Below are 15,987 nucleotides of genomic sequence, written 5' to 3'. Positions count from 1 at the left end.
TAAGTTTACAGATATAAACTTCCAATTCTCTGTAACAGATACAGAATATGTAGACTATTGTGTGACTATGTTCTCATGCAGAAGTAAACACGAAAATGCACTGTTAATGTCAAAACAGAGCCCTCTAGGGGCACAACGATAAGCATTCAGACTTACAGCCTAGAAACTAGGTTTCTATATCCGTGGTGGTCAAAGCACAAATAACGCATTGTGCATAATTGTACGCAACTACAAACAAACAAACAAACAGACGAAACAAAATGTTTTAACCCTGAGCCGAAAATATGACTTTTTATTTTTAAGGTGTAAGATATATATATATTATATATATAATAAATAATCCTAAAGTTACAAGCATAAGTCAAGCCCTAAAATTATTATCAGGTAATTAAGAAAGAACTGAAAATAAATACTTGAGAAAAAATGGAGAAAGGTGAAAATAACATATCTTAATGATTCACCACCGGCCGCTTTGAAGTTAAACATTAATATATTTCAAAAACTATTCATAATCTATGTATATATGTAATTCTGCAGTTTCGATTTATATATAAGATTAACTTCAAAATTGAAAGGAATTACTTTTCAAAGCAGATAACAATGAAAAATGAATAAAGGAAACAGAGACAGTTAAGCCTTGTCACCAAGGAAACGTGGTATCTCAAAGATATCACATACGGGTACGTCATGGTCAAACACCATCAGTACCAATCTACGAACTTACGAACTTGAAGCTGCTCAAGGAACGAGAATAGGTCACGTGGGCTGTACAACGGTATAAAAACGGTCACAGGTCAGCACTTACTATAAGCCGCAGTATCCAGCTGTCAATATAATAAGTCAGTTTATTCAGGATTATATCGATCTCTTCTACTGAACAAATATGAAGACTTTGGTAAGAAAAGTTACTTTTCTTGATTTATTGCGTTAATTTAATTATAGAAGTATTAAGAACTAAACCTATTTTCATTCTTATTTTCTGTATTCATTATTTGAAATTTGGAAATTTACTCATTTTTGTTTCTTTCTGTTTGATGTTTATAGCGATTTTATTGTGTTGATACAAATCTTTAAAACTAAATCTTTTTTCATTCACGCTGAATAGATTATTTCTGGGAGATTAATTAACGTCTGTTATTGTTTTCTATCGTTGTTATCAAGAATTACTTTAAATGTATAAGTGTAAGATACAGCCAGAGTAACAGGACGACCTTGTCAATAGAGATACGAGGTCTGTTGAAAAAAATACGCGGACTGACGTCTTAAAACAAAATGTACTTTATTTAGAAGTTACAGGTCTGGGACCCCTTCAAAGTACTCTCCTCCCCAACGCACACACTTATCCCAACGGTGTTTCCACTTGTTGAAACAGTCCTGGTACGCTTCTTTTGTAATGTGCTCCAGCTCCTTCGTTACATTTGCCTTAATCTCGGGAATCGTCTCAAATCTTCTTCCTTTCAAGGGTCTTTTACGTTTGGGGAACAAGAAAAATTCGCAAGGAGCAAGGTCAGGTGAGTAGGGGGGGTGGGGAAGAACAGTGATTGAGTGTTTGGCCAAAAACTCATGAGTTCTGAGGGCCGAATTTCGCAGCAACGCGGTGCATCTTCAATTTTTCGGTCAAAATCTCGTAACAAGATCCAACTGATATCTCACACTCTTCAGCAAGCTCCCTGACAGTCAGACGTCGATTTGCCCGCACCAGGGTGTTGATTTTGTCGACGTGTGGGTCGTCAGTTGACGTGGAAGGACGTCCAGGACGCTCATCATCTTCAATGGACTGTCGACCATCCTTAAAACGTTCATGCCACTTGTAACATGCCGTACGCTTCATAGCAACATCACCGTAAGCCGTGTTAAGCATAGCAAAAGTTTCAGTCGCAGATTTTCCAAGTTTAACACAAAATTTCACAGCAAGTCGTTGCTCCTTCAGGTCATTCATTTTGAAATCCGCCAAACGAAAAAAATCGCACTTCACTTAAAACCGCGTAGCTAATACACAAATGAAGATATCTGCAATCGGGAAATGGCGTCGTAATCAGCTGATCTGTGCGAACCTAGCGACACGAAGCTGATTCCCCTGGAACCAACTGGAGCCGCGCAATTCAAACAGTCCGCGTATTTTTTGAACAGCCTTCGTATATTCATTTACTTACATAAGTAACTTTTCTACATAACATGTGTATATTACTGACCGCATGGAGAAGAAAAAAAGTTAGCGCTTCAATACCAAATATAGAATATATATATATATATATATCCAATAAGTATATCTGAATCTGTCTATTCAAATCCTATTATGTCATTCAATCGATTTAGAAAGAAAATAATGAATGTAACGGTGATTTTGGTCATTTTATATGTCATCATACATAAATCTGATCGGTTTTGTGTCGAACACATACACCTGCATTTAGAACAAACTTTTCATTAATTTGTTAATCTAAGCACAAACCTACATAACGTAAAATCTACCCCTGGTCACAATGGGGATTGAAGCTCAAATCTTAGTGTTATAGACCCTGAAAATTGTCTTTGAGATTGTGAAATTTCAACAAATAAATTACCGTGTAGTACACAGTGAACACATGGTAGGTTTAGTACATTGTGGATATAAATATATGAATATTTGTTAGACTGTTAAGTGTTATAGTAATTTAGACGATAACTAAATGATAAATTATGAAAGAATAAAGAATATATAATACTGCGAGTGACTAAAATAATATCTTAATAGTTTAAGAAGTAATATGATTTTCTGTGAAATAAAACAGTAATATAGTTTTCTGTTGAATTTATTTGGTAATTTTTTTTTCGTAAATAAAATTTATCATTTTCTATGTTTCACAATTTTCAGTTTGCTGTTCTGTTTCTGGCTCTTGTGGCTACTGCTATGGCTGGATTATTGAGTTCCTACGGAGGCTATGGCTACGCTGGTTATGCTGGCTATCCTTATGGTGGCCATTATGGTGGTTATTATGGTGGCCACTATGGTGGCTACTATGGTCTTGGCCATGGATATTTTGGGCACCTTGGGTACGGTTATCCTTACAGATATGGCTATGGACATCTGGGCTATCGTAACCACTGATAAAAAATAGCTCCGTTTCAAATCATCAAAGTAAGTAATGTTTAAACTTCGTGAACTACACTGGTGTATTTAAGTTTTTTATTTTTATTTATATTTGTATGAAGTAATCATGACTCAATAATTGAAACTATATTTAAACAGTGTTTAAAGATATAGCTCAACTTCGAATTAAATAAAAAGATGTCGAGATAGAAGATGATGGCTTTATGATACGGGATTTCTAGTCATATTCAATATAGTATTGTATAAAGCTAATTGCCTATTATATATTTCATAAAGAGAAAATGATGCAGAACGAATTTATATGAAGTACTGAGAGTTTTGACCAAATAGCATTTTGTGAATAGATATATGATGAATCACTTTTAAGTATGTATTTTAGCATGTGTAATTTCACCAGTGTGAAAGACGTCAAAACATAAAATACGTAAATGTGCACAACTCTGAATTTAGCCACAGAACAGTGTAAAATTTATTAAATGACGATAACTTGAAGTGTAAACAATGTATGAAATATTGAAATATATAAAATTTAAGAACATGTTATTTAGTTTGATAAAGAAATCGAACAACAATTAATGCAGTGAATTTTAAATAATTTTTATTAATATAAACTAGTAATCCTTTCTCTTGTTTTTTATCCCATAACATTGTGGTTTACTTTTATTATAGGTTACCAATTGTGACGTTCGTTCGTCAACCGGCCAGAAAGAAATAAAGATTATCTTAAAGATATTACAAAATTAGTCACAGTCGAAAGTAGTATATAAAAAAAATCTGTTTAGAATGCGAGAAATGTAAATAAATTTGAATCATTATAACTTCACTGCTTCATTTAAATTTGTTCTGATTTACTTCTGAACAAACTGTGATTATTCACCACTACACAAAACTGTGAAAAACCAGTATACACGGCTGAACACGATGTTCGAGCCTTTAGTCTTTTCCAGGTTCAGACGTATTATAATTATAAACATATTCAGCAACTGAAATTGTAAAACGAGATAATTTAGACTTATTGATTTGAACTTTTGATAACTGTAACGTAATATCTAACACCTGGCCAAGTTTCAAACTACACAACTGTCTCGAGCAATATTCATTAAACTGTAGATACTTTCACTTATAAAGAAAATACATTAATATTCATTATTATTATATTTGTGCACAAAGTATCGATAATATAACACAAAAGATTAATCTTATGAATGAACATGTTATTCTGGACAGCACAATACCAGTTACAAATCAGAGCCTAAATAGCAAAATATAATATTATTTTACAACTACATTCACATCTAACTCTATTATATAAACAAATCATTAATTATATATCAATACTCATAAATCAACTCTTAAAGTATATTTTTGAATCGAAAAAATCTGTTAATTAATCACAAACGTTTGGGGTTAAATATACATATGATCTTCATTAAAGAATTAGATTACAGTCGCCTTCACCCTGTATATAAATTCTTGTATTTCTCATATAAATTAAAAGAAACACATCAGTACGCTTTTATTAAAATATCATAAAATTATTTCGTGTGTTTTCACTTCGTCAGTATAGAGCTGCATGTCACCGCAGGCTTACTGTATATAAACTCTACTAACTGTAGAGCAATTACTGAAATAAGATACTTAACGAATTCGATTGTACAGTTAACATATAAAGAATTATTTTTTTTCATATCAGAATTTTCATGAATGAGAAGTAAAGATTATTTAATAATGGTTGTAATATCTTTTATGTCGTAAAACGTTAAAAGATTGTATTCTAACTATATATAAAAGCCGTGACAATGATGTTCATTTGGCTACGTACATGGACAAATTTCACTCGAATATGTTAGTAGAGACACTTGTCAACATAATTTACAAATAAACTTGATTCGCCAAAATACGGTTTTTCCATCAAATATTTAAGAGCACGCTTGTTACTTGTTGTTGCTCTTTGTTATTAAGCTCGAAGATACACAAAGAGCAACCTGTTCTTTACCCATCACGAACGATCAAAACACACTAAAATGACTTCTTAATGCATAAGTAAAAAAGAATGTACACAAAGAATATTTTAATTTATTGTAATGGATGAGCCTTTCGCAAGAACATCTATATAATAAATATGAGTTCACATACACATTTGCACATGTTAAATACAGAGTGTTCGGAAAGTCACTGTACAGTTTTGTCTGTTAATAAATATATAAGTGCACAGTGACTTTCCGAACACCCTGTATTTACAGTGTACCATCACAAAATTCGACAGACAGCTTACAGGTTTTAGTACACAAAAAATCAGTAAGAGTTTATATTTTATGTTGTTTTCTATACCATATGTGTAGTTTGTTAATTGACCTGCCTCGTAAACTTCATAAGAACTGTGGAAATAAATATAATTTGTTTGTTTCTGCTAGAATGACTACATATTAGAACACGAATGTGCACATGTTTCACATAGGTATATTGAGCCTCATAACGTTATATATTTAGATATATTTATTATTTGTTATCATATATTATTATAATTTTTTAAGGTTTTATGTATTCCAAAAACTCATAAGTAACTATAGTGATACAGTATAATTGCACTATAATTTGTTAAGCTTAGTAACTAAGATGTATTTAGGTATAAAAAATGTATGAAACTTCGATCAAACTAAAGACAACGTACCTAATATAAATGACACCCAGTAGCTCAGCGCTATATCTGCGGACTTACAATGCTAAAAACAGGGTTTCGATACCCGTGGTGGGCAAAGCACAGATAGACCATTTTGTGCTTAATTCAAAACAACAACCTCCTATAAATGTTGGATATAGAAAATGTGAAAGCTTTTTCACAGATTAAAATGACTGAAAAGCCCCCTAGGGTGACATTCCGAGCTATTGATTGGTTATTCACATGTCATATATTATAGTAAGTGTATATAAGGAACCATTTCTAAAAATCGAATGAGGTGAACGGGACTATTGTGTTTGACTTAATGCATGAGCTATATATCAGCTAAATAAGTGCGTTTTTCTTATAGCAAAGCCACATCGGGCTATCTACTAAGCCCATCGTGATTTTGCATTGTAAATCCGTAGACATACCGCTGTACTAGCGGTGAGCACGAAGTAAGTAATTCAAGTAAAATTAAAAACACTAAAACTTGATAGTTTATATGTTATTTTCTCTAATCTAACTTAAAACGGGAATGGTAAATCTGCGCGACCTCATAACCACCACAACAACAACGAAATAAATCTTAATTATCCTTTTTTGTTTCTGCAATAACATCATGTTGTAATATAAACCCACATTCGTTTATTCTAATTATATCTAAGTTTGTACCAGTATACATCTATTTATAATTTAATTTGATTGTTGTTTTCACCCTTTGAATCGTGACCAACTACTGTTCTCGCGTGGAACGTGCTGCTAACGTAGCACAAACAGTTCGCGTGCGTACCCCGTGAACAACTTTTATTTTTCTTAATCTAATCTTAATTAATCTAAATGATATTTATTTCTATATTTTAGTTGATTTTACAATAATATTTAAGAATAAAAATGAAAACAAGAAATAAAATATTTATCACATCAACTTTTTTTTCGCTTTCGTTTATCAAAGAGAGTTAACCTTTAATTTTGATGCTTTTGTTGTGTTTGAAATTGAGCACAAAGCAACACCCTGGATTGTGTGCTCTGCTGAACAAGAGTGTAGAAAGACTAATTCTAGTGTTGTGAGATCGATGACATACCGTTGTGCCAATGAGGGACTTACGTTATACTATCTATAGTATTGCAATTGATAATTTTTATTTAATTAAATAATGATCTAAACAATATGGACAAATAGCAGATACATTTCCTTATCTTTGTAAAATGTTCTTGCTTTCTACCTGTACGAAAACATTCGTTACAATCCACTCAAGCAAGCTAGCTGTTAACTTCTCACGTCAACAATGATCGTACTCTGAGTAAAATAGATATTTTACCTTTCAGAACAAATGATTATACAATATGCCATTTGATAGATGAAAACATTGAGTTTGTTATGTTTATGGATAATATATAATTAAACGTAAATGTGAACCAGTAACGAATTATGAAAGAGAGGATGTAACAAGTGGGTGTGAAAAGACGAGTCTAATTGTCTATTAGATAGCTCTGTAACCAAACAAAGTTGAAGCCTACAATAAATGTGGATTATCCTAGCAATGAAGATTTTATGGAGAATAATTTACGTTTAATTTCATACTTTTTGAAGGGGTGGTGAATAGAAAAGGGATGATGACATGCTAAGAGAAAATGTGTCACATGTGTCACAATAGGGGAAATTCAGGATTTTTAAAATATTCCCCTGTAGAATTAAGAACTTAAACCTTACACACTATTAAAATATGGATTATTAGGTAATAGTTTGTGCTATTTTAATTGGAATAACATATACAGAAAGTAGTTTAATAAAAGTTTGAATCTAAGACACTTAAACTTTGTGTCATGAACAATAAAAATACCATGGTGGATAGGGCTAGTCTGGGGAAAGGTATTTTCCACCTTGTGACGGAATTGCAGTTATTACATATTTACTTTGAAACAGATATTAGTGTAAGTTAATTTTATAATTAGAAATGTATGTTAACTCTGTATTGCAAACTTGTAGTCTATTGCTAAAGTTGTAGAAATTCTCGAGTGCAAATATGAGTATCGTCGTGCGAGCTGAAACTTCTAGAATCTGGCCTTACGCATGAAAAATGTAACCAACGCAAGGTGCCAGGAGAATATTTATTACTGGTTTGTTATAGTTGATTTGGTATAAATTTCGGTAACTATATTTATGATTAACGCTTATTAATTGGGAAACTACAGGTATATAACCGGGAAAGTTTATAGATTTCGAACATTATAAACTCTTTAACCTCAGTGGATTGAAGTCTGATGTCAGTATATTGACGAAAACGTAACAGAACTCTAGCGGTGAAAAAAATCAACTTGTAAAAAGTGCGAGGCCAGCGAAGAATAATACGGGACAAGTTAGATCCCTGTTAAGTGAATCGTTTATACGTCAACTAGAAATTAATTCGCTCATCGTGAACCATCGAGAAGATATCAAATAAATTCCAGACCAGAAAAAAAACTTCAATACTGTTTGTAAGTTTGTAAAAGCTTTTTATATAAATCACTTTTATATTAACCATTTGTAATAATTGTTATCGTAAATTGTATTTTTGTTTGTATATTAAAATATATTTGTATGAGAAAAATAAACTGTGTGTATCAATCCTGTTCGCAAGTATCATAAATTGGTTACGTATCTATTTTAAGCTGTATAAATCGTAGTAATAAGTGATAATCTTCCGAGATTACATTTCTGCAGTTGAGTTTCCTGGATTTAGACATGGATGACTGAACTTTTGAAACTATTATAGCCGGATTATGAAAGTATACATTAAATCTTCAATATACTTTTCTTAACATTTCAGATTACTCGGATTAGTATAGTTGTTTCGTAAACCCTAGCGTAATTTTTTCTACATCTTGGATTATTTGGATTAACTTTATTTTTTTTTAACGTTAATGTACTTTCTTTAACATTTTGGATTAGCTGAATTAGTATAATTATTTATAAAACAGTGTACTTTATTGTATGTATTAATTTAGTTGGATTGATACAATTATTTTGTTAGCGTTATATGAATTGTGTTTGTTTTCTTAAATTAAAAAAATAATAAATCTTTACCAATTGTCTTATTATGAGTATAATTCAGACCTATTAAAGTTGCACAAAATTTTGAAAGGTTTTAATTCAAGCTGTAAGGATATTCACAAACTGTATGTGTTTCAATTTTCACATATCTTTGTCATTTCTAAGTAAAGTTATTGTGTTAAAACACTTTACGTTGTATATTCCTTTATCCCTACCGTATTAACGACGTACATGACTGAAAGTGTACTTTTAAATATTACAAATTTATATCTGTATTTTGTGTCAACTTGAAGGTTATAATAAGTGTTTAACATTGTTTTGCCAACATGTATATATGCCCAGTGTTAAGTGTTATTGCTACCTTAAATATATTCGTATCTACAGTTCAGATAATGTTTATCTCTTTGTAGCCAGTTGAAGAATAAATGTCACAAAGTAATAATATTACACAAAGTGTAATAAAGTAAACCACAATATTACAATATTACAAAGTGTAATAAAGTAAACCACATAGTTAGGATTACAAAACAAGAGAAACAATTGCTAGTTTATATTAATAAAATTTGATTTCAAAATTCACTCGATTATTTGTTGTTCGATTTCTTTATCAAACTAAATAACATGTTTTTAAGTTTTAGTCCTATTATATATGATAATATCAAAAACACTTTCTAACGTTTTCTTCTTTGACACCAATATTTCATACATTGTTTACACTTCAAGTTATCGTCATTTAGTAATTTTTTACACATTTCGATCTTTTGTATTTTTCTTCTCAACTGTTTCTATGACTGTATTCATAGTTATGCACATTTACGTATTTTGTCTATTGATGTGTTAAATAGTTACGAAATTACACATGCTAAAATACATACTTAAAAGTGATTCACAAAATTCAGTTTGTTTAAGATTGTTTGTACTTTATAACAACACGTTGTGCACGACTGTGTCTTTGTGAAATACATACCAACCAATATAATATTATTTTAGAAACCATATTCTATCTCAAACTCTTTTTTTAATTCAATTATGTCGACACAATACATTTTTGAATCAGTTCATATTTCTGAATTTCTTCTGTACAGATATTCTGAAGTTGAGCTATATCATAATACACTTTTAAATAAAAATAAATAGATTTAATACGCTAGTGTAGTTCACGAAGTTTAAACATTACTCACCTTGACATGAAGACGGAGTTTTTTTTAATTAGTGATAACCATAGCCCAGATATCCATAGCCATATCTGTAAGGATAACCGTAGCCAAGGTGCCCAAAATATCCATGGCCATGACCATAGTAGCCACCATAATAACCACCATAAGGGTAGCCAGCATAACCAGCGTAGCCATAGCCTAGATAGGGTCTCAGGAATCCAGCGATGGCAGTAGCCACAACAGCCAGAAACAAAATAGCAAACTGAAAATATACGAAAATACAAAATGCCAAATAAAGTCAAACAGAAAACTATTTTCGTTCATGTGGAATAAGAAGAAAACAATATTATTTCTGATACAACATTTATGTGGAAACACTTATCCAGAATTTAACATTTCACTAAATTTACAGTAATAAGTTGTTTGTTTGTTTTACCAACGGATTTTCATTGTTCAAGAATTAATAAATTAAACAGTTAGATATCGTATACGAGGATATGAAAAAACATTCGTAAAAATATTCTTGTTACGTGTTATGGTAATTTATAACGTTATAGTCTGATGCTACATATTTTAAAAGGCTTGATCAATCAACTTTTCTGTTAAAGTTCACTCTTACTGTGTTTAAAAACTAAGATATTATTTTAGTCACTCGCTGTATTCAATAGATTAAGTTCTAGCGTACTTTATTCTTTTATTATTTATCGCCTAAACAACTATTATACTTAACACTCTAACGAACATTTGTATCCAACATATACTAAAGCTACCATATTTGTATTATACACGGTAACTTACTTCCTGAAATTTCACAAGCTTAAAGGAAATGTTGAGGGTTTATAACACTAAGATCTCAGCTTCAATCCCCATTATGGGGAAATAGCAGATTTTATGTTATGCCGGTTTGTGCGTAGATAAACAAATTGATGAAAAGTTTGTTCTAAATGCAGGTTTATGTGTTCTACACAAAACCGATCAGATTTATGTATGATTACATATAAAATGACCAAAATCACCGTTACATTCATTATTTTCTTTCTAAATCGATTGAATGACTAATAGGATTTGAATAGACAGATTCAGATATACTTATTGGATATATATATATATATATCTATATTTAATATTGAAACACTGACTTTTTTCTTCTCCATACGGTAATAATATACACATATTATGTAGAAAAGTTACTTATATAACTAAATGAATATATCTCTATTGACAGTGTCGTCCTGTTACTCTAGCTGTATCTTACACGTATCCATTTAATTAATCTCCCAGAAAGACGCTATTCAGCGTGAATGACGAAAGCTTAGTTAGAAAGATCTGTATGGATAAATCAACCCAATAAAAGCGCTATACACGTTAAACAGAAAGAAAAAAAACGTAACTTTCAAAATTTCAAATAATGAACACGGAAAGTAAGCCAGATTTTTTAATTACTTGCCCAGAAGAACGCTAACGTGTAAATGAAAAAAAGGTTTAGTTCTTAACACTTGTATAAATAATTGAACGCAATGAAACAAGAATGAGTAACTTTTCTTACAAAAGTCTTCATATTTGTTGAGTAGAAGAAAACGATACAATCCCGAATAATTTGACTTATTGTATTGACATCTGGAACCAGCGAAATGCAGTAACTTCTGACCTGTGACCATTTTTATACCGTAAGTGTCCTTCATACCCGCAGGAAAACCATCAAAGTTGACCTAGCATATTCCAATTTAATGAGTAACTTCAAGTTTGTAGGTTGGTACTGAAGGTATTTTAACTATGACGTACCTGTTTGTGATATCCCAGAGTTACAGCGTTTCCTTGTTGATAAGGGTTAACTCTCTATAGTTTTTCTTTACTTTTTTTTCCTTTTCTACTTTAAAAAGTATATACTACATATTTAATTGTTAATCTGAAATGTAAAACTAAATTAGAGGAACACACATGCATGAAAATATGTATATTGTCTAAATTTTATCAGATATTAAAATAATTTAATAGCTAACGATGAGTCATTAAAACGTGACATTTTCAACATGTCGGCTTTTTGTTTTTTTGGTTACTGAACCGTTATTTTAAACCCTTGTTTATTGCCTAGTACTAGTTCTAGGATACCTTGACAATAATGACGTAAACATTATTTGTTAGCTTCTGCACTAGCAGACATATCTTTTTTTACTTTCGAATTCAACTAAATTTCTATGGCGTAGTAAGCAAATATTGCGTTACTATTAATACATTTTTTAATGTATGTTTCAGCCCAACAATACGCCAATAAATATGCCATGTCTGTCAACACGCAAAATAAAATCTGGACTTTTGGGTTGTAAACCCTTAAGCCTACTGCTGTTTACGAGCTACAAAGTTTTCTTTTTGTTCGCACTGCCTCTAATTCCGAATTATAAGATTATGTTTGTCTGATGTTTGTTCTGTCAAAAAATAATGACTGCTGTGGTGTAAACGCCACAAATAATGACTTATGTAAATTGTGTTTCGACGACTATTATATTTTTTGTTTCCTAGTCGACTTGATTATCTCTGGATTAAACAAAACACGTCATCGGCAATGAATATGCCGGACGCAGTATTTTTGGAATACAAAACTGCTCAAAAGAAGTAGAGGAACAAGTACATTTTCTTATATAATTTCTCTCAATGTTCAAAATGTGAAAATATTTTTATTTTTTAGGTAATGTTTCTCATTTCAGTTTCATCTGTATCCATTTTTTAATGTGTGATGAACGGTAAAATATCGAGAAATAAAATTTTTAGAAATGACCAATGTCACCGAAACTGATATCCCACATGAAATAATACTTTAAACAGTTTACATGCGTGTATTCAAGAAGTCTCTATTTTTTCCTCGTCAAGATGTCCATGCACAGTCTGGCGACGTGGGCTCGCGCTTCTACCTGCATGAGAATGAACCCATCGCCGACAGCACGGGCAAAAGGAATGTTTATAGATTTCGTACGTTACAAACCGTTTAACTTCAGCTGATCAACTTCGGACGTTAGTATTTCTACGAAGATACTACATAACTTAGTTGGTGAAAAACTCATGTGTCATCAGCGAAGAGTTAGCTAGCCACTCATTAAGTGAACTGTACCAATATCATCTCGAAATTAACTCACTCGTCATGAACACTCGATAAGACATCAAGACGTTTGTCTGGTGCAGACAAATCGTGTGCATGTAAGTGTTAAAACATGGTAAAATAATTATCATAAAACTGAATGGTATATCTTTTTCTGTTTTTTTTTTTTATAGCAAAGCCACTTCGGGCTATCTGCTGTATACAGCGATGGGGTATCAAATATCTGATTTTAGCGATTTAAAATGTCCGGCGGGGGACATTCCACTTTCTACTATACTGATTACAATATCGCACCATTAAAATATGTTATGCAACTATAACCCTTTATACTTTCTATATATCTTTCTCTTTAAGGCCAGGACTGAACTGGAGGTTAACTTGTAAAGCTATATGACGGAAGATTCAAGGTTCGAGCCAGTGATATATTGTTGAATAGTCTTTGGAATTTCAGTTATGGGGATGTTATGAAAATCACTAGAAATCTTGCTATTTAGTTAAGAGTCATTGTTTAGGCGACAGGTGCTTCACTCTGGTTACTCTTTCTCTTGGAGTCTCTGACTTATCCTTTCTGAATAGAATTATAAAATAGCAACGAACGCAACTGTGAAGTTAAACGTTTTCTGTTATTAAGTGTTGGAAGGTACAGATATATGTGCCATGTAAAAAATAATTTAGGTTAAACCGTAGTTATTATTTAATAATTTCGAGTTTTGAACACAGTCGAAGAAGTACATGTTAACAAATAAGTTAAAATGATAAATCTAAAATTAACAGACAAATAAACTTCATTATTATAAATGTATTCGTTAGAATATTTTCACAAGGTTTTTCTGTAGGAGTCTGTAACAAACTGGATCCATGAACATGAAAATGGATTTTTAAGAACCAGAACTTAATGTTGACAGTTAAATAAAAAAACGATTATTTAGGCATTAACTGGATATTATCTCAGAATAAGTAGAGAATAATAAACAAAACGAACTTTTTATTTTTGAACTTATGATATGTTTTGAGTTTCGTTTTCGCAAAGCTACATGAGGGCTATCTGTGCTAACCGTCCCTAATTTAAAAGTGAAAAACAAGAGGAAAGGTAGTTAGCCATTTCCACCCACCGCTGTTAAGACATAACGAATAGTGGGGCTGACCGTTACTTTCTAACGTCCCCACGGCTGAAAGAACGAACATGTTTTGTGGAGCGGGGATTTAGACCTGCGCATACCTTAGATTGCGAGTTCAGCTCCCTAACCACCTGTCCATGCAGGTCTTTTTACTTATGGATCCTAACATTGTAGCACTGCGGTATATCTGCGGACTATTGTTTTTTTGTTTGTTTTTTGGAATTTCGCACAAAGCTACTCGAGGGCTATCTGTGCTAGCCGTCCCTAATTTAGCAGTCTAAGACTAGAGGGAAGGCAGCTAGTCATCACCACCCACCGCCAACTTTTGGGCTACTCTTTTACCAACGAATAGTAGGATTGACCGTCACACATAACGACCCCACTGCTGAAAGGGCGAGCATGTTTTGGCGCGACTGGGATGCGAATCCGCGACCCTCGGATTACGAGTCGCACGCCTTAACACGCTTGGCCATGCCGGGCCCATCTGCGGACTAACAACGCTTGAAACCGGGTTTTGCTGTCCGTGGTGGGAAGAGCACAGATCGTCCATCATGTAGTTTTCTGCTTAATTACAAAAAAACAAAAACAATCTAAAAGTTGTCATAGTGACGTTCTATGACGTAGTTCAGAATAAGAATCAAAGTAATTCTTACTAGACTTACGTTTCTCTTAACTAGAATTATTAATAGTAATTAAATATCCTATATTGTTATTCCTGACATGTCAGAGTGGGAAAACTGTGTGTGTTAAAAAAGAGCAAACTTCATCAGAACAAGAACCGGATCGCTGTTACAACAAAAACAACAAAGGAATAGATAAAGAAAAGCCAAGACTATCAGTTAATCTTAAGAACGTGGGTGACCGATATTGTTTCATTTCGTTTCCTGTGTTTGTACTTCTATTAGTATGGATGTTTAAATGCAAAAAGTTGAACATGACGTGTACGTTTTATGCAAGCTTGCTTTCAACTGTTTCATGAGCACCAGCATGATACATGAATATTGTTCATGACATTCAGAATCACGTAGAATGAGCAGAAGAAAATTTGATTATCAGACAATAAAACCTGAGGGCTTTCGAAAAGTGGACTTTCGGGTTCCTCTTTAGGGGAAATGGCAAAGTAGTGATTCAAACTATGGAATAGCATTGTGTGTGTGTGTGGTGTGTATCGATTGGAAATAAAGGAGGAAGAAGTTTAGAATTAAAAATTCTGCTTTTAAGAGTTTACAGGTCACGTTGTTAGAAACAAATATATCAGTAATCAGCACTGGGCCCGTCATGGTTAGGGCGTTTGACTCGTAGTCTGAGGGTCGCTTTGTTTGTTTTTTGTTTTTTTGGAATTTTGCACAAAGCTACTCGAGGGATATCTGTGCTAGCCGTCCCTAATTTAGCAGTGTAAGACTAGAGGGAAGGCAGCTAGTCATCACCACCCACCGCCAACTCTTGGGCTACTCTTTTACCAACGAATAGTTGGATTGACCGTCACATTATAACACCCCCACGGCTGGGAGGGCGAGCATGTTTGGCACGACTCGGGCGCGAACCCGCGACCCTCAGAATACGAAGCGCACGCCTTAACGCGCTAGGCCATGCCAGGGGTCTGAGGGTCGCACGCTCCAATCTCCGTCCCATATTTTTACTTAAAATAAAAACACGAAAAATATACAGTCAAAATTATTTTGTCTACCTATGGGCAAACAGCAGTAGTTAATATTGAGAAACTAAATTTCTGAGGACCAACTTAGAAGAATAACTTGACAACAACAGCAGCAACAAAATTTGAGAACCCGGCATGGCCATGTGGATAAGACATTGACTCGTAATCAGAGGATCGCGC

At 32.8% G+C, this 15,987-nt stretch overlaps 2 long non-coding RNA genes across 2 annotated transcripts; one reads left to right on the top strand and one right to left on the bottom strand.

The window, feature by feature from the left end:
- Positions 1-631: 631 nt before the first annotated feature.
- On the bottom strand, positions 632-11,557 carry LOC143256733 (uncharacterized). The gene is made up of 3 exons (XR_013031458.1): positions 11,488-11,557; positions 9,966-10,203; positions 632-824 (listed from the first exon to the last, which is right to left on the bottom strand). It is a non-coding gene; the product is annotated as an uncharacterized LOC143256733 (long non-coding RNA).
- On the top strand, positions 774-3,914 carry LOC143256732 (uncharacterized). The gene is made up of 3 exons (XR_013031457.1): positions 774-895; positions 2,855-3,118; positions 3,761-3,914. It is a non-coding gene; the product is annotated as an uncharacterized LOC143256732 (long non-coding RNA).
- Positions 11,558-15,987: the final 4,430 nt, after the last annotated feature.

This window comes from Tachypleus tridentatus, chromosome 7 (assembly GCF_004210375.1).
Source record: "Tachypleus tridentatus isolate NWPU-2018 chromosome 7, ASM421037v1, whole genome shotgun sequence".
Lineage (NCBI taxonomy): Eukaryota > Metazoa > Arthropoda > Merostomata > Xiphosura > Limulidae > Tachypleus > Tachypleus tridentatus.
This window is presented reverse-complemented; position numbering and strand designations above follow the sequence as displayed.